This window comes from Aricia agestis, chromosome 21 (assembly GCF_905147365.1).
Source record: "Aricia agestis chromosome 21, ilAriAges1.1, whole genome shotgun sequence".
Classification (NCBI taxonomy): Eukaryota; Metazoa; Arthropoda; class Insecta; order Lepidoptera; family Lycaenidae; genus Aricia; species Aricia agestis.
In genome coordinates, this window is record NC_056426.1 from 8,341,704 (window position 1) to 8,367,602 (window position 25,899).

Here is a 25,899-nt window from a genome sequence, read left to right on the forward strand (position 1 = left end):
TATCATGATGCTAGACAATAAAATCAAGATACCTAATTTATTAGACACCGAGTTCACTAAGTTCAATAAGTTACCCTTTTATCTCGTGATATACTCGTGATAGACGTTTTGTATTAATGCCTAGTTAAAAGTAAATCACTTCATAAATGACTTTGCTATTTTTACTATTAAGGCGTTTATTTTATAATTTAAATGGCCTTGTTCAAGTTAGTTAGAATTGATAATAATATTATGGGATCACGTTAATATTCTATCTATCTACTAATCTAGACTATGTCATGAACTCATGACTCATAACTCTTTAAATTATCAAGGACTACATAAACTCTTCTTCTTCTTCAATACATTGTATGGTCGAGTATTTATCTTTATCTGGAGAGTCGGAAAGATTAAATGCAGTATTGTATTACATTCAGTCCTTTAGGTGTCTTATTAGGCTAAGGATATCTCCGAGATGATCTTCATAATATGCAGGTCTGTACATTTATTTTTAAACATTTTACGTTGTTCTAAATTAAAAAAAAAAAACATTACATTTTTATGTAGAGAAACCATAGTGTTCATAGATTTTTATTACACTGCTCGAATTAAAGTAAGTGACACTTAAATTATAAAATATAAAGGGTTCAATGTCTTCTAAGTTCTTAGTGTCCTGTCATCATTTTTAGGGTTCCGTACCCAAAGGGTAAAAACGGGACCCTATTACTGAGACATCGAAGTCTCAGTAATAGCCTAATAGGGTCCCGTTTTTACCCTTTGGGTACGGAACTGTCTGTCCGTCTGTCCATCTGTCCGTCTGTGTCCTGGCTATAACTCAAGAACCGCTATTGCTATACTTACTTCTGAAATTTTCACAGATTGTGTACCTATTTCTATTGCCGCTATAACAACAAATACTGAAAACAAAATAAAATGAATACTAATTATTTAAGCGGGGCTCCCATGTAACAACAAACGTGATTTTTAGGGTTCCGTACCCAAAGGGTAAAAACGGGACCCTATTACTAAGACTTTATTGTCTGTCCGTCTGTCTGTCTGTCTCTAGGCTGTATCTCAAGAACAGCTATAGCTCAAATTTTAAAATTTTTCACAGATTGTGTATATCTGTTGCCGCTATAACAACAAATACTAAAAACAAAATAATTTTTGCTCGATATCAAAAATGGTAACAGGTAGGTACTTGAAATTTTCATAAAAGCCTTAATTAGATGTGCACTTCAATAATTAATAATAATATTTACATAAAATAAAAAAATAATTTAAATAAAATAAAATTGTGTCTTTTGTATGGGATACGCGAGTCAGACTCGCACTTGGCCGATTATTTTGGCCTTTTTTGCTCGTAATTAATAACGGTTGCAGGTAGGCGCTTGAAATATCTACTCACATTTCACAATACTTAATATTCTTAATTATATATTTTGTACTTTAATAATTTAATAATAATATAAAAATACTTAAATTAAATATTCCCATACTAAAAACACAATTTTTGCCAACTTTCGCTTTGGAAATAAATATAAGAAACAAAATTGTTCGGTGAAAGAGATTTTAATATAGATTTACTAACAATTTATTCAAATAAAATGTATAATTATCCTAGTTAATACTTATATTTCGATGAAATAGAGTTTTTTCGGAGGTGAGTTTGTAAATTAATACAGCCAAAGTATTACGTTTTATTAAAATGTTTATGGTTTAAGCTATTTTAAATATTGTGCTTTATATCTCATATTTTTTAACACTTCGTTATTATATTGGAACTAGGTAAACCGGGAGTCACGGAATAACAAATTGGGGTTTAGCCTCGCCTTAATAACGGTACGGAACCCTTCGTGCGCGAGTCCGATTCGCACTTGACCACTTTTATTAGTTTTGGTTAAAATGTAAGTTTAGTTTTTATTAGCATTGGCCGGTAGTCGGTAGTTCGGTACCGCCTTAGCTTCATGGTACCCGCCGCAAACGCTACGGCCCGCAATTTTTAAATCAGTAATAATATCTTCGAAAATATTCATTTAAATCATAATATCATACTGTAAGGGGCCATATATAGATCTATATTAAATCAGCAATATATACGTGTTTAACTGAATAAGAATTAATGCTGTATTGGTTAAAATCGCTTCGAAAATTATATTTTGTCGTAAAAAGTAAATGACAAAAAATTACTGTTATTGTGGGATATCCATATTAAGGCGACGCCTTGATAATTTGGCTGTAGCGATGTCGATCTTTCTCAGCAATGACTGAAATTAAAGTTCATTGTCAGTATTCATCATGTCTTTGTCATTGAATTACCCATAGCATAACATTATTAACACAATGGGCATTGTCCAAAAAAAATCACATGTACTTTTTATATTTTTTTTCGTTAAAATAGGGTATTTTAAGAATATAAATTAAATAATTTTGAAATTCATTGGCTAGTTTTTTCTCAATAAATTTTTAAAGTTTCGCTCTGACGTCATCATCGGCGGCCAACTGACCTCTGCAGTATGTTTTAAATTTCCTTTCAATCTTATTTATAATGGCTGGTTCCTCAAATGCAAGTTCTCATTATGTGTAAGCTGATACGAGAAGCTTACCAAAAGTTCGAAACGTAATGTTGATCGAATTTATTGCTAATTTAACGCCATTGAAGGTCAAACTAAGGTTAAACATATTTGTTCAAAAATATAAGTAACTAATGGGTATTTTTTTCGTTTATATACAGAAAAACGATCACTGACCTTATTCCTCGAAATGCTTTTGTAATGAGCAAAATTAAAAAAAAATGGACAATCCCCATTGGTCAACTTTTATAACACAGAATAATCAATCAAAAAGACCTCTGTAAAAAAAGGGATTCCTATTTTGCCAACAGAGGAGAGTGATTTAAGCTTCCAATACATAAATTGGTTCAAGCATACACTTTAATTTGCCCATAGATTATATGAAATGTATTTGGGCGATTCCATTATCGCGGGTGCAACATTTTGACGCACTTAAAGCATCCTACTGACAAAATAAAACACATTTATTAATAAATTATCTTTTGAAGGGATACATTTTAACTAGTTCAATCATAAATTGTAAATGAAAACTAAAATTAAATCTAAGAAAAGCCACAAAACATGTTTGAAGTACTATCGCGGGTGCAACCAAATTGGTCCTCTATTAAGAACTCGGACGAGTTCATTTGAGAATACTGCTAATTGTGGAACTTTTAGTAATTTATTAACCCATATTTCAAAAGTGTATAAGACAAAGAAATTATTAACAATAAATAAAAGTACTAGGAATTATTAACAATTTTCACGATCGCGGGTGCAACATCAGAATATCGCGGGCGCAACGAGTCTAAAGAAATTGAATTTATTCATAAGTCTGCGACTAATTTCTACATTTTTGATATGCAATACATAATATTATTAGTAAATTGTAATAATACTATTTAAAATTTTATTATTTTTTAATTATCAGTCATTTATCGATCTGAGAAAAGAAATCATCTAAATTACTAAAAACAATTAAATAATGTAACTTAAGCAAACCTTTTTTGATGTATTGTTATAAAACCGAACTACAGCACACCTTTGATTCAAAATTAATATTTATAATTTAAAAGAATAGGGGAGAATTATAAGTAAAAATATTTTTTTCAAAGAAAATTATTAAATATTTATGATTTTTCCTGTCATTTGTAGCATTTCTTCTAAAATATTTAAAAATAAAAGAATATAAATCATCATTTTAAAATATCTGTCAATGAAATATTTCGAAAAATATAAAACACGATTTGACTCTATTGAAATTTGTATAAAACTTGTAATTACATGTAAAGTATTAATAACAAATATAATCTAACGTTATTGTTTACCTTAATAATATGAAATAAGACGAAAATAACTACAATAGTCAAAAAATAATTTGTTGCATTTCCAATTGTACTGCTTCGATCGCGGGTGCAACCACTTTAAAGGTTTTGTATTTATTAAAAATAATAAAATAATTTGTTCCAATGATTAATTCTAATTTCCCTCACATTTCTCCTTACTTTCACAAAGTTTTAAATTATTAACAACATATTTTAGCGAGAAAACTAAACTTTTGTACCTTTTTTATCGCGGGTGCAACCATGGCAATTTTCCTTTAATAATGTTTGAAAACTATTTCAAAATTGTTGTTTTTTTGCACCGAAATAGAAACTTATGTTAAACAGTCAATATTATGTAATGAAATTCAACTTCGAGATAGTGATTTAGAGTAAAAATGATCATGTGTGGCATAAGCAGTTTTTCTTGCGCCGTTAGATGATATCACTTCAAAATGCTCTAAATTATTTAAATTACAATTTTTACTCATAAAAGTTCTTTTGCTAGTAAATATATACATCTTTTAATTTATAATTCAATAAAAAAATGTAACAAATGCTATACTTTAAAAATTCGTGTTGAGGGTCGTCTCTAGCGGAATCGTCCATTTATGGTTTTTAAATTACGCGACAAAAACCATTTTGTCACTTACACCCTTTCCATTTTTTGCTGTTCCATTGCTTGTTTTCTATGAGAGGCTTGGCCGGTTTCTCATAGAAAACAAGCAATCTAAAACATATCCAACATGGTTTTTTTACTTTAACGCGGCGTCACGGTACCTATATACCATAGGTAGACACAATGAGTTTCTAAAATACTAGAGTAGCAATGTCTTACAAAAGATTCTCAGAAATGCGTAACCACTTTTTTGTTCAAAAGACAATGTCAAGTCATATATTCGTTATGTCATTATGTATGTGAGATATGCCTGCAGGCATCTTCGAAGTGGCAACGCGTTGCTACCGTAAACTTCCAATCTAGTTACGTTAGTAACATAGAATATCATTGGGTAGACATAATATACCATGGCGGAGTTTTCTGTTGACTTTTTCGTTGTGTACAATACTTAGTACAATATTTTGATAAATATCGTAGGGTTCAGCCTGCGTTTGCAATGTAAGCAGGAAAAAATGTAATTATTTACGACATCACTGTTGAGAATAAATAAAAAATAATACTTAAATGAATAAAAAAAAATAATAATAATTAATAAATAAATCCTCTAAAATATCTATTATGCTAATCTGTATCAATCACATTAGAAACCACAAAAATATTTTTTTAAGATTTCATGAACCTTTTTGGGCATCATTAATATGTATGTGCATTCATGCCAAATTACAGCTTTGTAGGTCCTATAGTCTCTAAACAAAACCGCGCACAGACAGACAGACAGACAGACAGACAGACAGACAGACAGACAGACGGACAGACGGACAGACGGACAGACGGACAGACGGACAGACGGACAGACGGACAGACGGACAGACGGACAGACGGACGGACAGACCGAAACTATAAGGGTTCCTTGTTGACTACGAAACCCTAAAAAAGCGACTTTATTTTATACTACCTAATAATAATATTATGGTGTGTGCTGTGTGATAGTGGTAGCATGATAGCATCATGATAGTGATCATGGAAGTATGGATAATTTACAGGCTTTGACTTTATAATTGCCCATATAAAATACTTAAGCGAACAATAATAATATGATACTTTTTTGGAAATTATGGGGCGTTTGACATTCAAATAGTGATTCGTGAGTCATTTCTGAATTTGATTTTGTTTGTCCGATTAACCGCACAAAAGGTTTACCTCCAATCGTGATAGATGATGTTGATTTTTAACCAACTTCCAAAAAGGAGGAGGTTCTATGTTCGACTGTGGTTTTTAGGGTTCCGTAGTCAACAAGGAACCCTTGTAGTTTCGGTCCGTCCGTCTGTCCGTCTGTAAATCTGTCCGTCTGTCTGTCTGTCCGTCTGTCTGTCTGTCCGTCTGTCTGTCCGTCTGTCTGTCCGTCTGTGTGTCCGCGGTTTTACTCAGAGACTATAAGACCTACAAAGCTGCAATTCGGTATGAATGCAGATATTAATGACGAGCTTAATTTTGTGAGTCCTGATTTGTATGACAAGATATTTACGCGGCAGAAATTCTGCGACTCACAACTCACAAAATTACGCTCGATTGGATGCACTCTATCTGTGCGATAGACTTTATATTCTGCTTCTACTGCACATTATTAATTTATATAGCGTTTTCGGCATAAGTAATGCAGACCGAATGGTCCATACGAAAATAGCCGAAGATTAAATTACTTCTCGGACCATAAAGTTAATATACCTAGCGGAATAGAGCAACAATCTCGAGCTGTCAAAGGAAACCGAAATTGGTTTACATCTGTGTGTAAAAATATGTGCGCGTATACAGTATCACGGAGCTAATACTAAGAGGTGTTGTAATCAAGTTTCCATATGAAACGACGCGTGACAATTTGCGGGGTGAGGGGGTGTCAAGCTCCGCCCACTTCTCAATATTTCATCTATCGGCTAAAAGCCAAACTACTAGCTTAGGTTGATGTTGATGTCACTACGTAGTTCAACTATCTTACACTAGATGTCATTTTGTCTTGAATATTATGGGACGTACTACGGCCCTGGATATTTTTTACGTTTCAAATAGTTATCATAGGTGACGACAGATGGCGGTTTATAAGTAATATCATAATAAAAGCTATATAATCACGGTTTTAGCTATTAAATGTGTTTAAGACTAAGTGTATAACGGTTTTCAGTATTAAAGTATGATTATTGTAATAAACTTATGCAAAATTATACGCATTTACGTCTGTATTATCTTTCAAAGGTTTGGCCACCTAGTGTCAAGTAGTATAATTAACGCTGAAAGCTGAAATGTTCTAGAACTTTTATATTTAAATTACATTTAAAATTATTCCCAAATGAAATGTGATGGTATTTATATTATCAGAACGTCTGTCTGAGTGTTTTCAACATTGTAAAACACAATACTTCATCCTTTCCTTGTTAAAAAGGCAGAAAACACCAATTTATTGGGAGTCTCGTTACGTGTGCACCTGACAAACGCCGAAAGTGTACTGACTTAAGCCCCGCCCACAATGATGACGTCAGGACCTAGTTGAAAATCACAGTGCACAGTTGCTTAGGCCAGCTCCTCTTTGTATTAGCTCCGTGTACAGTATACACTTACACAAGCATGATTGAACATGATAACGTGCCGACAGGACGTCAAAAAAAAAAAAAGAGTTCTGCTGTTCACACGTCTCTTTTTACCACGCAGTGTTACTGATAGTGACATCTCTCTTGCTCAGGCCTTTGTTTCTCTATTCCGTAATCCGTTAGGTATATTAACTTTATGACTCAGACTAAGTAGTAAGTAGTGCTAAGTCCAAGTGCTTCGAGAATCATCGGTTTTGTTCGGCTATTTCCGTATCCATTCTGACTGCCCTGCCTGCCCTACCCTGGGGCAGTTCTAGATGTCGAAAACGCTAATACGAGATTTATACTCGCGTCTCGTGGCTCGGCTCGTGGCCCGTCTCGCAGCTCGCGTCGAAGCGCGAGTGTAAACACTCGCGTCCCCCTCGAGCTCCTTTGGAAACCGCTCCCGCGTCCCGACGCGAGCCCTGCGAGCCGCGAGCCGCGCCGCGAGACGGGCCGCGAACTCGAGTTTACACTCATATCAGGGCTCGCGGCGCGTCTCGCGGCTCGCCTCGTGGCTCGCGCACGAGTGTAAATCGAGTACTTATAACATTAACAGATTCGTAATAATACCTGATATTTATTATTTTTCTTTTTTCAGTCTGTTTTTGGCCAGTGTCAGAGCTGAGGATCACAGGAGGTTTCCAGATGACTTCGTATTTGGGGTGTCGACTTCGGCGTATCAGATCGAAGGCGCTTGGGATGTCGATGTTAAGTATTTCTTTGCATAAAATAATTATCCCACGGGAATCTATTTACTGAATAAACGTAACAATGAAAGAAAATTCATACTAGGTATATTAGGGCCAACCACCCACACGTACCACAACCACACCACGTCGCAATGACAAAAATATGTCGTCGTGTAGTTGCGTAGTGGTACCGACAAAATGTCGTCGTGGTTGCGTTGTCGCCAGTAGTTGCGATGTGGTTAGCAGTGTTGCCAGATCAGCAAAATAGAGGCAAAATATCGGGATTTCCCCCTAGATTTAGCTAGATTTAGGGGGTTTTCGACCAAGATAGGGCCAAAATAGGGTATTTCTGGAGGAAATCAAATAAGTTCAGGGGGATGTTGCCGAGACCATCTGGCAACACTGGTGGTTAGTCAATGAAACGGAGGGGGGGAAGAGCGCGGCCTGTCATTGCATCGACGCAACGTTGTGGTTGCGATGTGGTCGGACAGTAGTTCGCTTGTGGTTGTGATGTGGTCGGTATCACACCAGTGTCACAGAAAACAATACATACTAGTCCAGTGGTCGGCAACGACTGCAAATTGTGGTACGTGTAAAATAAGTAAAAAAAAAAACATCTATATATATAAAAATCAATTGCTGTTCGTTAGTCTCGCTAAAACTCGAGAACGGCTGAACGGATTTATCTTATCTTGGTCTTGAATTATTCGTGGAGGTCTAGGGAAGGTTTAAAAGGTGAGAAAAATTCGAATAATTGCCGGGAAAATCCTCAAAACAGCATTTTTCTATTTCCCATACAAACGTTTTCTAAATAAAATGGAGAGTCAATTTGTAATTTATTACCGCTGCATAAAGTTCAAATTCGCGTGCGCGTTGGAGGACCTAATATCGCGTTCTGAAACTCAACAAAAGTGAAAGTGAATCGCGAACGCGACAAAATTGCATAGTCTCAAAATACATAGTACATAAATGAAGTGGTGATCTGATGAAGTATCCGTAAGTAATCGAGGGAACTCCTCAAAACTTATAGGGAAACATGTGGTGACTTCGGTTTCGTGAGAAGTATTCTAAACATATGCTACCAACAAGTAAGATTTTGCACCGAGATATACCTGGTATACCGTGGTTCGGGAGGTGCTGAGAGAACTCCTGATTCTTTATAGATACAAGTTTGGGAGTTTCGACGTTGTTTTAAGAACAGAAAGCATATGCTACTATGCAAATTACATTCATCATCATCATCATCACTACCATATTATACCATTTCATATTCTTTTAGATCGAGACTCGAGTTTGTCAAGCGATAGTTAAAAAAAATCTATACCTACCTAATATTATAAACCTGAAGAGTATATTTGCTTGAACGCGTCAATCTCAGGAACTACAGGTCCGATTTAAAAACTTATCTCAGTGTTAGATAGATCATTTATCGAGTAAGACTATAGGCTATATTATATTATCACGCTAAGACTAATACGACCGAAGAAACTCAGGAAAATGTGGGAAAAACGGGGGAAATATTTTTTATGGGAAAATGTACGGTTTCTGTAACATTCCTAATTTACGCGGGCGAAGCCGCGCGGGACATCTAGTCTATATATATAAAAATCAATTGCTGTTGGTTAGTCTCGCTAAAACTCGAGAACGGCTGAACGGATTTATCTTATCTTGGTCTTGAATTATTCGTGGAGGTCTAGGGAAGGTTTAAAAGGTGAGAAAAATTTTGGATGTGTGGCGGTACCCACAAATCGCCTAATATTCCTGCATCGCGCTATCGAAGTTTTCTGAGCGCGTCGGTATACGACAGCTGAAATGTATCACGTGGGCTTCGGCCTGACCGAGCATAACACCTCGCTCGGTCGGAAGATCTTCCTTTAGCGTCGCCACACATTATCCCACAGATGTATAGATGCATGGATGTATATGTAGATGTATGGATGTTTGTTACTCTTTCACGCAAAAACTACTGAACGGATTTTAATGAAACTTTACAATAATATAGCTTAAACATCATAATAACACATAGGCTACAATTTTAACCGACTTTCAAAATGGGGGAGGTGTTATGTTCGTTTTCTTATGTTCAACGATTACTCCGTCGTTTGTTAACCGATTTTCAAAATTTTTCTTTTGGGTATCATCATAAATATAGGGTATCATCCCAATTCGGTATTATATTCACAAAAGTGGTGATCTGATGAAGGATCCATAAGTAAACGAGGGAACTCCTCAAAAATTATAGGGAAATATGTGGTGACTTCGGTTTCGTGAGAAGTATTCTAAGCATATGCTACCAAGAAGTAAGATTTTGAACCGAGGTATACCTGGTATACCGTGGTTCGGAAGGTGCTGAGAGAACTCCTGATTCTTTATAGATACAAGTTTGGGAGTTTCGGCGTTGTTTTAAGAACGGAAAGCATATGCTTCTATGCAAATTACATTCATCATCAACATCGTCATCATCATCACTACCATATTATACCATGTTATTGGTAAGTACTTTTCATAGTCTTTTAGATCGAGACTCGAGTTTGTCAAGCGATAATTTAAAAAAATCTATACCTACCTAATATTATAAACCTGAAGAGTATGTTTGCTTGAACGGAATCGGAGGAACTACAGATCCGATTTAAAAACTTATTTCAGTGTTAGATAGCTCATTTATCGAGTAAGAACTAAGACTATAGGCTAAGACTAATACGACCGAAGAAACTCAGGAAAATGTGGGAAAAACGGGGGAAATATTAGAAATTACGAACTACTGGAGCAATTTTTATGGCAATATTTGGCACAGATATAGAGTAGACCAAGTGAAGGGAGTAGGGACATAAGAGCTATTTTTATGGGAAAATGTACGGTTTCCGTAAAATTCCTAATTTACGCGGGCGACGCCGCGCGGGACATCTAGTGCTTATATATTTTTATTCAAAATGGGTAATGGATATCATGATACACTTTTTGAAAGTCGAACGAAGAAACTACGTTGCCTACCACCGGTGTGAATAGCCTAGTTCCTACTTCATTTAAAAATTACAATACGAAATATACGCGGCCCAATCACGTGGTGTGGTTGTGGTATGGTTGTGGTGGTCGTGTGGTTGTGGTACGTGTGGGTTCTCCCTTAATGTAACAATTAATGTGAAAGACGTGTGTCTGGTTTCATATGAAGATAATAATTATAAGAGTCCAAAAAAAGGATAAAGCTTTTTGTAGTTGCGTTGTGGTACCGACAAAATGTCGACGTGGTTGCGTTGTTGCCAGTAGTTGCGATGTGGTTACGTACGAACGTCAATGATACCGTATCATTATTTAGTGTAATGGACATAATATTAGAAAATCTTTCATTAGCATAACTTGATCTATTGCAAAGTTTTATACTTTGTGGCACAAAGTATAAAACTTTGCATTTAGTAATAATGATACGGTATCATTGACGTTCGTACGTAACCACATCGCAACTACTGGCGACAACGCAACCACGTTGACATTTTGATTGATACGGATGGGGGGAAGACCGCGGGCGGTGTGCGCGCACTGTCATTGCATCGACGAAAGGTTGTGGTTGCGATGTGGTCGGACACTAGTTCGCTTGTGGTTGTGATGTGGTCGGTATCACACCAGTGTCACAGAATACAATACATTAAAAGGGCCTTTTTAGTCCAGTTTCCAAGCCTTTTTAGTTTACGTGTAAAATAAATAAAATAAAATATGTTTTTATTAAAAATGGGTATCATGATACACTTTTTGAAAGTCGAACGAAGAAACTATGTTGCCTACCACCGCCGGTGTGAATAGCTCAGTTCATACTTCATTTACAATACGAAATGTACGCGGCCCAATCACGTGGTGTGGTTGTGGTGGTGTCACACAGTTGTGGTAGGTACGTGTGGGTTGGCCCTTAATGTAACAAATGTGAAAGACGTGTGTCTGGTTTAGTATGAAGATAATAATTAATATCCATGAAAATGTAATCATTCTTGCTGTAAATGAAGTTGCTGGCAACAGAGTAAAAATATTATATTAGACGCGTTAAAAAAATGCATTGCATGTACCTACTTATTATTTTTTCTAACACAGATAAAACTTTTATGAGGAAAATGGGTTAGGTCTTTCTAGGTAACAGATAACTTACAATGTAGATAGGATTATTATAGTTCTTTATCATGACGTTGAGATAAGTATGAATCTTGAATGGATAATCCTATAAGACGAAGATCTTAGTTGTTCAAATCAACAACTACTTTGCTAATATCCCTCGGGAATCGTTTGCTTAGGGGGCGTCCACAAATTACGTGAGGTGTCTTGGGGGTGGGGGGTCGAGTCAAATCTCATCTTATCTCACGTTGGGGAGAGGGCCCCCCCTCTCCCCAACGTGAGGGGGGGGGGGGGGTCTCGGCAAATCTCACGTAATAAAACGACATTATAATATATGTTTATAAGTAGCAATTTATTTTGTCAGCTATGGTATTTTGCTATTTATAAATAAAAATTCAAACAGAAAAAAAAACCTACTTTAGTAAGTAAGTCTCTAACGCACTCAGAGACAAATATTAATTACTTTTTACTGTAGCGTTAAGTCTCGATTAAAAAGTTTAATTATAATGCAACGCGAAAGTTTAAAATTGTTCGATTAGTCTAATATGGTACCTACATACATCAAACTTTATTCATAAAACTAGCTGTCGCCCGCGACTTCGTCCGCGTCAGCAAAATGTGATAACAAAGATAATAAAAAAGAGAAAAAAAAACAACTTTTTTATAAAAAAATGAAATAATATATCCTTCTCCTTTTCGGAAGTCGGTTAAAAAGTAGCCTAAATTATTCCTTACTACATCAGCTATGTGCCTAAAAAGTCCCGTCAAAATTGCTCCAGCCATTTCAGAAATTATCCGGAACAAACAAACAGACAGACATACAGACAAAAATTGTAAAAAATGTTGTTTTGGTGTCTGTACCCTATATACTCCAATTTTATTTATATGTATGTATGTATAGATGTATAGATGGGTCTTTGGGGAAGCTTTTTAAAATTCAAGGATCCTGTACCCTTTGCATTCATAAAGTTACAATAACGAGTGAACAACGTAATGTTTTTTCATATGAACGATAAAAATAACAATATATCTTTTAACGTTCCAGGCAAATCAGCAAGCATTTGGGACCACGTTGTCCACACATATCCTGAAGCCGTAGCAGACGGCTCCAATGCTGATATAGCAACTGATTCCTACAACAACTATAAGAGAGACGTGGAAATGCTAAGAGAACTCGGCGTAGATGTATACAGAATGTCTCTCTCCTGGACTAGGATATTGCCCAACGGTTTCTCAAATAGAATCAATCAAGCTGGAGTGGATTTCTACAATGGCTACATCGATGAACTGCTAAAGTATAACATAACACCCGTAGTGACATTATACCATTGGGATCTGCCGAAGAATCTTCAAGATTTGGGAGGATTCAGTAGCCCAATGATGGCTGATTGGTTTGAGGATTATTCAAGGATAGCTTTCGACCTATTCGGGGATAGAGTGAAGCATTGGATTACGTTCAACGAACCGTCCCAGATCTGCTATTTCGGATATGGCACAGATTGGCTGGCACCAAGACTGAATGTTACTGATGTTGGAACCTACTACTGCGCTAAACATCTAGTTTTAGCCCATGCGAGAGCCTACCATGTATATAACGATGAATTCAGGAGTTCTCAAGGTGGTGTCATTGGAATAACCGTCCAGATAACGTGGTACAGTCCGCTTTCAGAGTCCGAAGAGGATGCCTTTGCTGCGGAACTCGCGTTACAGGGTGAGGTGTGTTTTAGGGCTATTTCAGCTGCATTTTCCTTATACTATACGTCTACATGATTTCTATGTCCTTCTAGAGGTATTTTCTATATGCCTCATTTAAAATAGTTTATAAGATTCGAAGGCTAGTAATTTTAACGTAAGCAAATAAAGAAATATTTCTAGAAAGACTAGCAATACTGCTCGATGAAATAATTTAAGAGCAGTATTGATAGCTTCTAATAATAAATAATAAATATCCATATTGATCGTAATGTGGATCAATTAAGACTGGATTGCACCAACTAACTTTAACTTTAACTGTAACTTTAATTTTGACGACAGTGCAAAATGTCAAATCTTTGGCTAAAGTTAAAAATGGACGCCATCAAGACGCCATATTTAACTATAACCATAGAGCTCGACAAGGTTTTAAATGCATGTGGCGAAAAAAGAAACTAACGCTGTCATCATACAAAAACCGCAATTTTGACAGTTTTCCTTTACCAGCAGCGCCCCCGCCCACGCGCATGTATAACCTTGTTGGATCAGCTGTCATCTGTCAATTTCTCCGGGCAAAGTTAAGGGTAAAGTTAAAGTTCAATTTACCTTAACTATAACCATAACTTTAACTTTACCCACGCCTCTGGTGCAACTCAGTCTAAGGAGTATTTGTTTAGCTTCATGTTGTAAACTAATCTTTCTTAAAAACATTTCAGGTCGGTATATACTCGCATCCAATATTTTCCAAGGAAGGTGGCTATCCCAAAGAGTTTGCTGAAAGAGTAGCAGACAGAAGCGCTCAGCAGGGCTATCCGAGGTCTCGTCTGCCGGAATTTACTGATGAGGAGAGAAAATCCACTCTTGGTACTGCTGACTTCTTCGGCATTAACCACTATTCCGGCTGGATGGTATCAGCCAGCGAGTGTGTGGTAGAGTTTCCGGAGACGTCGTACTTTGATGACGTGGGTGTCGGGTTCTGTATGCCCGAGGAATGGGAGAAGGCTTCTGATTTTATGGCGGTAAGATTCAAGCAAAAGTCCTTTTACCTTGATCTCTTGAGCCGATACCCAATCGTAATAAGCTTCTGAAAGCCGAGAGCGTTCTTACCTCTTGGCATTAGTTCATCATCAACAGCCCGCTCACTGCCAGAAAATTTGGGTTTAAGCATCTTTTTACGGTTTTGAGATTTAGTGTCTAAACACACCATGCCGAAGTTCTGCGGCGGAAATTCCACATGATTACGTCAGGAATGTCAAACGATAAAACGCGACGGAATTTCGGCATGGTGTGTCATCGGTACTTAATTTAAAATACATTGCAGGCGAAACAAGCCGAACTTCCGCCGCGGAAATTCGGCATAGTGTGTTTAGACACTTTTAGTTTGTGTTTGACTTGAGAAAAACAGTCAATGATTTTATCCTGACTAAACTTAAGTTTTGTATCGGAATTTGTTCTTCTAAATTAAAAATTATAAAGGCAGTTTTTCAACTTCTCTTTCAGCTAGCTCCGAACAGCCTCTTCCACGTCATAGCTCATGTGTCCAAAACCTACGATAACCCACCCATCTTCATCACAGAGAACGGCTGGCCAACATCACCAGATGTGGGCTTGGATGATGACCAGAGGATAAAGTATTATAGGGCAGCCTGGGAGAGCCTCCTTGATGCCTTAGAGATGGGCTATGATGTTAGAGGCTACATGGCCTGGACTCTGATGGACAACTTCGAATGGATGTCAGGTTATACGTAAGTAAAGTTGGTGTTAAAATCAAATGTTGAAAAAAAGTTTTTGCATATAACATGAGTGCAAGTGATACGATATAACTGCTATGTAACTATAGCGATTTTGATAACATTTGTTCATGTTTGTCTGACAAAAATGAGAATAACATTGTGCTTTTTAGTACGATTTGAACACGATCAAAACTGTCCGATGGAATAGGATATTATATTACTGCAATGTTGTCACGTTAGAGGCAGCACCAGCACAGACAGTAAACAAGAAGTTTTGTTCGACGTTATCGACGGTATGTAGGTATGTATGTATGTATGTATGTATGTATGTATGTATGTATGTATGTATGTATGTATGTATGTATGTATGTATGTATGTATGTATGTATGTATGTATGTATGTATGTATGTATGTATGTATGTTACATGTTTTTATGCTTGGCCACGCATATCTCCGGGACTACAAGTCCGATTCAAGTGATTCTTTTTTTATTGTACTGTATTGTTCAAACTTCAACTTAGGGAACACTGCAAGTTTCATCAAAATCGGTTCAGTAGTTTTTGAGATAGGGAATTCTTATTCTTAATTACGTACAATTTGAAGTCGGTTTTATCTTTTTAAAATACCATTATTAATTTCTCATCTTTTTACAGAGAAAGATTCGGTTTCTACGAGGTGGATTTCACAAGTCCTGACAAATCTCGCGTCCCAAAGAAGTCGGCTTTTGTATACAAAGAACTTATACGCACCAGGCGAGTGGACCCAGAGTATGCTCCTGATAACATGACTATGTGGATAGATGAAGGACATTAGATTAATAAATCGTTTAAGTGAGAGTTTTTGTTTTTAATTAAACGTTAGTACATCTCGATGTCCCATTTTTTTTTATTTATTTTATTTATTTATTTAACTCAGGCATCTTGGCCCATATGACCTTATAGACTAACATACATACAATTACTTAATATACTAAAACTAACACTAACACTAAAACACTACATTTAACATTTTGTACATATTATGCAGATAAATTCCTTGTTCGATTAATATTTTCTGTCTAACTACAAAATTGTATTTCAAGAAAAGTCTGATTTCAATGAAAAAATTTTTTTCGGGCTTAGTGCCTGTTTCACCACTTCCTGATAAGGTGCCGGATAGGCTATCCACAACTTTTTGACAGATTCTCCATACTCTATTTGTCAAGTTAAGTGGTAGATAGCCTATCCGGCACATTTCAGGAAGTGGTGAAACAGGCCCTTAGGATAAAATTTTTTGCTGTTTGATGGGAAATTGCATCGAACAAAGAATATTTATATAAGTCATAAAGCAAAAAACTAGAAGACAGTAGAATTAGTACTGTTTTGTTAAATTCGTTATTCATTACTCATAGTCACAGTACATTTTAGTGATGATTTGACATACAGCACAGTGACAAGTACCAACCAGACTAAAACCTAATTAATCAACTAAAATGTCCACCATATTGTTAATATTAATTATTTTATATCAAATGATGCCTAAACAAGACCCCTGGCTAACGCCCCTGGCGACGCCCTAGGGCCGCTGACACTGTTAATATGTTGTAAGATCTTATGCCACTTATCCAAGGCTTATTACAATCCGAGATGCTTGTTAAGAAGTGTTTTAGAGAAGGGCATGATAAGATAGTTAAAAGCCAATGGACAATAGAAATAGTAAAGGCCGTGAGGCAAGGCCGTTTCTATGATATTAAAGAGAGCATATTGCAGATATTCTTTTGTTACTTTTGAACTAGTGCGGTGGATTGTAGATCGGTGCGACAACTGTTTTGCGGTCTTTGGAGGTCCGGAGAAAATAGAGGGTTGTTAGTTTGACGTGTCTGTGTGTATCTGCTATCATATACCCTTAACCCATAAACCGAATCTAATAGTGTTTTTTTAAAGCTGATGTATTCCATAGCTATAATCATAGTCAATCGCTTGGGGGGTTTTCTTAAATGTTTTAAGTCTTTTTAGTTTTCTCGAAAGCGTTTGATATCCTAACTTTAGAAAATACGACCGGTTAAGAGATGTATTGCTTTTATTTTTGAGTAGGCGTTAACATTTTATGAATACTTTATTTTTTTGCTAATATCTTGTACTTGTGTTTTGGAACAAGGTGATATTTTGTTTAAACAGTACCTCAGGGTACCATTATTGCCCTTAACTGTTTTAAATATTATATTGTTATAGTTCTTATTATTCTTGCGTCCTCGGGCGGGCGTCTCGCGTCTGAAGTTATCTATTAAGTAACAAATATTATGTTTTCAAACGGGCTAAGGACAAGTCAAAATTTATCAGACATGATAACATTTAGACCACATTGCATAATACATTCGCTTAATTAATACACAAATTGTAATTAATAATTATTAATATAACATCAGTAAGTGACAACATTTTAAGTAGTTACAACATATTATTGCTAAATGCCTGAAAAGTATACCTACAAATTATCAAGACTTGACACTTTTGGTGTATATTATGAAAGAAATATAAAAAGGTGATCAAACCTAAAGAAGAAAAACAAAATCCCTACACAATCAATAGAATTATAATCGTCAAAAAGAACAATCAATAATGTAAGTCATTGTCAGGAAAAATATACAGTTGCAAAATATAGGTATCGCTGTAAGTCTTTATCAAGAAAGAATTGCACCTGCGTCTAAACTTATCTGTTCTGCCTACAATGTTAAGCTAAACTTGAAAAATACTTCAGTCATATCATAACAAAATAATAAGTATAAGAATTATATATATCAGATAAATTTTGAAGATCAAACTGTGCGGTGTGTGTTGAGACTTGAGAGATGAAGATGTTCATGCTATTGCTATGGTAAGTTATTTACTTCTTAAACTAATAATATTCATAAAAACAAAGCAGGTAAATTTCACGTCGTCTAATCCCATGCTAGCTAAATACTTGTGTTATGGCAATCAGCGGATGCACGCCGTTTGTGATTGATTTTGGCAAGGCTTGTGACTTAGAGCATCATGATTTATAACACTCATTTTAATCTTCGTCAGTTTAAATAATAGTTCTCTTTGGCTAATAAAAAGATTACACTGCGCTTACAAGCGTTACCAATAGGTAATAGCAATAGCTTTTTTTTTATGAAATAAGGGGGCAAACGAGCAAACGGGTCACCTGATGGAAAGCAACTTCCGTCGCCCATGGACACTCGCAGCATCAGAAGAGCTGCAGGTGCGTTGCCGGCCTATTAAGAGGGAATAGGGTCATAGGGGAGGGTAGGGATGGGAAGGAAATAGGGGAGGGTAGGGAAGGGTATAGGGTAGAGGATTGGGCCTCCGGTGAACTGACTCGCTCGGCGAAACACAGCGGAAGCGCTGTTTCACGCCGGTTTTCTGTGAGAACGTGGTATAGCCGGCCCATTCATGCCGAAGCATGGCTCTCCCACGTATAACTAAACAATGTTGTTCGTCTGTCAAGAGACTTTTCAAACCTATCAGACAAAGACAGACGTTGTCTTTATTTGTCATTGATGTCTTTATTTGTAAAAATTAAATTAAAAAATTAAAAAAAACCCCCGCCAAACAACTTTAAAAAGTAATGAAATAATATATTTTACTGACTTTAAGTTTAAAATATAATTCCTAGGTGTAAAGTGATATTTTAGTCCACAATTGTTGTCACGGTGTGTCGGGGGACCGCCAACAGTGTCTTTTGCATTTGTATCGCCATGTCACTGATTGTCTCGATTCGGTTTGCTGTGAACTGACCCATAAACTATAATAAGCGGTCCCCCGACACACCTTGACAACAATTATGGACTAAAATATCACTTTACACTTAGGAATTATATTTTAAACTTAAAGTCAGTAAAATATATTATTTCATTACTTTTTAAAGTTGTTTGGCGGGGGTTTTTTTTTAATTTTTTAATTTAATTTTATTTCATGCTTTTTAAACTTGTGTTGGTTATAGTGCTGAGTAATTCCTATCAACAGGGTCATATTATATCCCAATGAATACCATCTAGGAATGTTCTTTTTGGATGAAGCCGTCAATTTGAGGTTTGGGTTCATATGGAACTCGGCTTCTATATAATCCAGGTGATGCTGCTGCAGCAGCATGCAAAAATTTATTGGTTATTTACGTCTTACTAGTTGTCGCAATTAAAATGAGCCCAAACACTAAACCATTGCTCTAAGTTGGTGAGGAGTTGGGTATCCTATTAATTACCAAGTGATGCTGCAGCACCAAGTCAACTTTCCATTAATGTGTAAATATTCATAAATGTCACGAACTAGAATGCAATAAAGCCCACCAAACTACTGCAAGTTGCTAATCGGCCCTTCACGAACCAGATGAACCGCGATTTTTCAGCACGGAGCAGGCTGATGATGATGAACTATAGCTAAGAACACTCTCAATTAAGTCAGCTTTCAAACAAAAAAAACTAGATCAAAATCGGTCCACCCGTTTGGATGCTACGATGCCACAGACAGACAGACAGACAGACAGACAGACAGACAGACAGACAGACAGACAGACAGACAGACAGACAGACAGACCGACAGACAGACACATCAAACTTATAACACCCCTCTTTTTTGTCGGGGGTTAAAAATGAAAGTTACTTAAAATGAAAGTTGAATGACTGCAATTTTTGTGTCCGTCCTAACAAGACTGCAATTTTTAGCTGTACGATACTCGGTGGTACTATAGCGGACAAAAGACGATTCCCAGATGACTTCATGTTTGGAACTGCGACTGCTGCTTACCAGATCGAAGGCGCTTGGGACGTTGATGGTAAGTTTAAATATGAACATAAGAGTGGTAGTTGTAAACCAGAAATATTTGATCGAAGTTATAAACGGTGTAGACGTGTAGAGCAAAGCTTCGGCACAGCCGGCTCGAGCGGATCAAACCACGGTTTCACAGGAATCAGTAGCTCTACCATGAGTTTAAAGACCTGATCTCCATCTTGTATAATGGAGGTCAGTGGTTTAAAGCTATAGTATTTATCGATACTCGATACCGACTACGTAAATTTTTAGTATGGCAAATTTTACAGCGCCTCTAGCGGTCGCTTGCGGAACTAAAATCGCCATACTAAATATTTACGTAGTCGGTATCGAGTATCGATAAATACTATAGCTTTAAACTCACGGTAGAGCTACAGGTGTGAACGCTTAAGCTCTGGTTTCCTCTAAAAGCGGCGCCGTAATACAGCGGCCGCAATACTACGTGAGTGACGTCACTAGAACGTTAGGTTTTAAGACATTTATTCTCATAAGAATTTACATAAATTCACTTACATGAGAAAGACAATGAAGTCAAGAGATACAAACAATGTAGTAAACTAGCTAAGAAGAGCTAAGAAGAAAGATTACAATCTGTTAAAATTATAAAATAACGTAAACAAAGAAAAAATAAATCAATACAATTGAGGGTATTTTTATAATCGATACGGCCAGTTGTCACAGTAATAGTGGTTGCAGTAGACTATCCTCATACTGGACCGAACGTTGTCCATGTAAGCAATATGGCGCGGTTTCCTAGACAGTGCCGTAAATAGCCTTTTTTGCGCCCTGTGCGAGCTAATAACTGCACAATTGTTTTTTAACTGGCTTCCAAAAAGGAGAAGGTAATATGTTCGGCTGTAGTTTTTTTTTACTACATTGGAAAACATCTCTGGGGCGCAGGGGGAAATACTTATCGGGAGCAATTCGAAAGAATAAGAGTCTGCCTAGTCTGGCCATTCTTGTCCCCCCCCCCCCCCCCCCCCATCAGAGATGTAAAGAGACGCGACACGTCGATTTCAAGCCAAGTAAAATATCAATTAACGTAAGTGGATGAAGTGAGTAACTACTAACTAGCAATTTTAAAATTTTCGTTTATTTGCATGAAAGGAGGCTTTTAGACCGGGAAAAATGATTGAAAAAAAATGTGGATTTTTTGTATAGCCAGATATAAGTCAGGTGATAAAGTAGGTAAGTTACAAGGTTTGCTCAAATTATAATGGGAAAATATTGTGTCATTGTCCTTAAGTTATAAAATGTTACATATCCACATTATCATCTTATATGTTTTAATTGCGTATTGCTGTTTACCATCGCTGCAAATCAAAGATTGATGATCTTTATGTAGCAAAATATATTATGACTTCTGTGCGATTTCGGTTAAGCTAGGCGACGGTATATAAAGTTATTTTCCATGTTACAGACAAATCCGAGAGCATATGGGACTATCTGGTGCACACAAACCCTGCGATGATATCCGACAGAAGCAATGGAGACATCGCTACGAATTCCTACGAGCTCTACAAGAGAGACGTGGAAATGCTCAGAGAGTTGGGCTGTGATACCTACAGATTCTCGATAGCCTGGCCGAGAATCCTACCCAACGGCTTCCCAAACGCAATCAGCCAATCCGGGGTAGAATTCTACAATAATTATATCAATGAGCTACTAAAATATAACATCACTCCAGTTGTCACCATGTACCATTGGGATTTACCCCAAAAGCTGCAGGATTTGGGTGGTTTCAGTAACCCTAAGCTGGCAGATTGGTTTGAAGATTACGCGCGAGTCGTATTCAATGCTTTTGGAGATAGAGTGAAAAATTGGATAACTTTTAATGAGCCATATCAGATTTGCTACCAGGGGTATGGATACGTGTCAAAAGCACCAGCTCTGAATATGACAGATGTTGGAACATATATCTGTGCAAAGAACTTAGTTATGGCTCATGCTAGAGCGTATCATCTATACGTCAATGAATTCAAGGAAGCTCAGAAAGGGATGGTTGGGATTACCACCGAAGTCAAGTGGATTAGCGCTCTGACTGATTCTGATGAGGATGTTTTCGCTGCTGAAATTAAGAGACAGGGTGATGTAAGTTTCTATTCTCCAATCACACTTGGGTACTTTATTTGTTGAGTATATTAGTAGGTATCATTTCCAATGTATCTTATGTGAGCCGAATATGTTATGTGACTAGAATCTATCTATATATCAATCTATATATATATATATAAAACTCAAAGGTGACTGACTGACTGATTCAAATAGGGGATGAAAGTTTCTATATGATAATACTTCTTAACGCGAGTGAAGCCACGGGCAAAAGCTCGTATTTTCATAAGCGTGTTGAGAAGGCAAGTTCCTATACTTGGACCAATTTCTTTCTCTTAATCTAGTGACGGGTCTTTAGATCTTGCGTTTTAGTAATCTATATCCAAAAAAGCAGCTACTATATACATTAAAACCTTTCAATTTTAATGTAATTTGGGATAAATAAATAAATAAAGTTGATATAGTGATTATTGTCAAGAGTCTGTCTCTTGACAATAATCACTATCTCAACTTAGGTACTAAAAAAATAATATTCCCTTCGTTTTCAGTGGATGCTATACACTGAGCCAATATTCTCAAAAGAGGGTGGATTTCCGAAGGAATTCGCCGAAGTGGTAGCTCGAAAGAGCGCTGAACAGGGCTACTCCAAATCCAGGCTTCCCGAATTCACTGAAGAGGAGAAGGCATTCGTTCGTGGAACTTCAGACTTCTTCGGCATTAACCATTACACTGGAAACTACGCGTCTGGCAAGGACTACAAGCTGGTGCATCCTGTGCCATCATATCTGGATGATATTGATGTTGGCGTGTATACCCCTCCTGAATGGGAAATAGCGCACTCGTCGTGGCTTAAGGTAAGTTAAAGGGAAAAAGAGATATTTTTTGTGCAAAAGATAGAGTCATAGAAAAAGCAAAGCCAAAGAGCTATAAAGAAAATTATTATGATACATGCTGTCGGTCTTTAAAAAACGCTCTCGAATGATAGGTCCTAGTTGTGGAAATACTGCTGACTACAGTTCATTACAAACTTCTTAGGGTCAATTCAGACCGCAACGCGACGCGTAGATGCATTTCTAAATTTGTATTGAATTGACAGATTTGCATGACGTCTCACTCAGTTAAAGTCTATCAAATTCACACAAATTTAGAAATGCATCTACGCGTCGCGGTCTGAACTCTGAATTGACGTATTTTGCGTATTATACGTTTTCAAACACCCTAGAAACAGATGAGAGGGAATGCTATCGACAGTGGAAAAGAAACATCAGGAACCAGGCAATTTTACCGAGACGTAAAAGAAGAGGGGAATATTTCTACGCTATCGGACTCCACTCTCCCTTCGCCTTACAAATTTTCAACGCGAGTTAAACATTATTAGTTATTACCCACCTCATCCCAAGTACACAACGCCTCTAAATAAGTTTTCACATAATATTATCCATTAACCTTTAAACAATTTTGCAGTTCTCACCCAAAAGCCTTTTCAACTCGCTGTCCCAAGTTGCTGAACGCTACGACAATCCCCTCATCTTCATAACGGAGAACGGCTGGTCTACCTCCCCTGACGCTGGAGCTGATGATGATGACAGGATCAAGTACTATCGTGCAGCATGGGAGGATATCCTGGACGCTATCGACGCTGGTATCAATGTTAAGGGTTACATGGCCTGGAGTCTGATGGATAACTTCGAATGGCTGTCTGGATACTCGTATGTAGATTTTTAAATAATTGGGTAAGGGAGAAGTATTTTACCAAATTTTTGATGCCTCCGTGGTCAGGTGGTTAGAGCGTCGCTCTCGAATTCGGAGGTCGTGGGTTCGAATCCCGCGTTGGAAACATGTTCCAAGTTCCAAGTTGCATGTTCCAAGTTTGGTTAGCCCTTAGATAATCACCTGATTGTCTGACAAGTAAGAAGATCCATGCATCGGATGGGCATGTAAAAAGTCGGTCCAGAGCCTGATCTCTCGCCAGTCGTATCTCCCGTCCCACTGGGTTATAAGTGTAAAGGAATAGAGAGTGCTCTTGTGTACTGCGCACACACTTGGGCACAATAAAATTACTCCTGCGTACCCGGCCTGGTTTCAATGAAACCAGCCACCGTCACCGAAACCGATGTGGTACCGATTATTATTATTTATTATTTTACCAAAATGGCACTTGATCATACAATATGTTGCGATTTGATAAGGAAGAAGGATTTTAAATGGGTAGATTTGCGAAAGAAATAATACAATACATACATAACAAGAAGAAAGTTTAGGTAATACATGACCTAGATTCTAGAATTTAGATCCTTTGGGAGAACTCAGCTTCAAAAACAGATGGAAGCAAGTTATAGTAGCAAATAATTTGGACAAATCTTTACGTTTTGTAAGCTTGTTCCTGTTTTGGAGTCAATCATATTGCTAAAGTGTTTGAAATTCTTTTTGCCACCAGTAGGTAGTGTTAGCACGGCGACCAGCGGAAATGCGAAAGTATGGACAAACTGTGGAAATAAACCTAAGGTGCCGTTCCGATCTTTTTTCGTTCCGAAAAATTCAATTAAAATGCCACTTTATGACACACTATAGTATATGTCATAATGTAGGATATTATTTGAATTTTTAGAACTATAGTCTGTCATAAAGTGACTTTTTAATTGAATTATTCGGAAGTAAAAAAGATCGGAACGGCACCTTAGGTTTATTTCCACAGTTTGTCCATACTTTCGCATTTCCGCTGGTCGCCGTGCTAGCACTACAGGTGCCGTCTATCGTGTCTAATATTATCGTGACACATGACAGCTATATATCGTGACATATGACAGCAGTTGGACACAATAGAGTATAGACTATAGACCCTACGGCCAACGATATCAAAATACTACGTTCTAATACGTTAAAATACGTTCTAATGCTATGCCTACGGCTACATAGCGGCACCTAGTGGCAAATAGATTTCAAACAACCTCAATTGTGAGATATCAATAATTAAACTTCAAGTCCATGTAGCAGCCTTCACAGTGTCTACAGTTCGACAAGGCTTTATTTGAACATGGCAAAAGGAACTAAACGCTTCTATCATACAAAAACGTCATTTTTGACATGTGTTTGGCAGTTCTTCTTTACCAGCAGCGCTCCCGTCAATGTCACCCACGTTCAAATAAAGCCTTGTCGAACTGTATTCATAAAATTTATTGCCATTTTTTTTTCAGAGAACGTTTCGGCCTGTACGATGTGGACTTCGACTCGCCCGAGCGAACCCGCACCCCCAAGAAGTCGGCATTCGTGTACAAGGAGCTGATCCGAAGCCGCGTGATCGACCACGACTACCAACCATCCTCCACCGAAATGTGGATCGACGAGGGACATTAAGACTGACAATAAAATATTAAGATATTTTAAATTTATATTTTAATCCTAAAGTACACAATGGCGATGGCCCACTGCTGCAGGCCACGTCATTGCGCGCCACGCCTGGAAATCGTCCCCCATCATACACCATTTAACCACGTCTAGAAAATGGCGATTGCTTGTAGCCAGCATGGTCTATTGTGCACAGGCGCCTTTGAGTATTGTCAAAATTTACCGCAACGTTAAGATGCATTTCTAAAGTAATTAATTGACATACTTCAATTATTATTACGTGTTCGATGTCATACAAATATGTATGTTAAATCCATACTTTAGAATTATGCATGTACGCGTCGCGTTGTGGGAATTAAGAGGATACACCAGGGCCGAGAGAAATTGAAAATAGGTATTTGAAAATGTATTG

The 25,899-nt window shown here is 37.1% G+C and overlaps 1 pseudogene; it reads left to right on the plus strand.

The window, feature by feature from the left end:
* The first annotated feature begins 405 nt into the window (after positions 1-405).
* Positions 406-25,511, plus strand: LOC121737531 (annotated as a pseudogene).
* Positions 25,512-25,899: the final 388 nt, after the last annotated feature.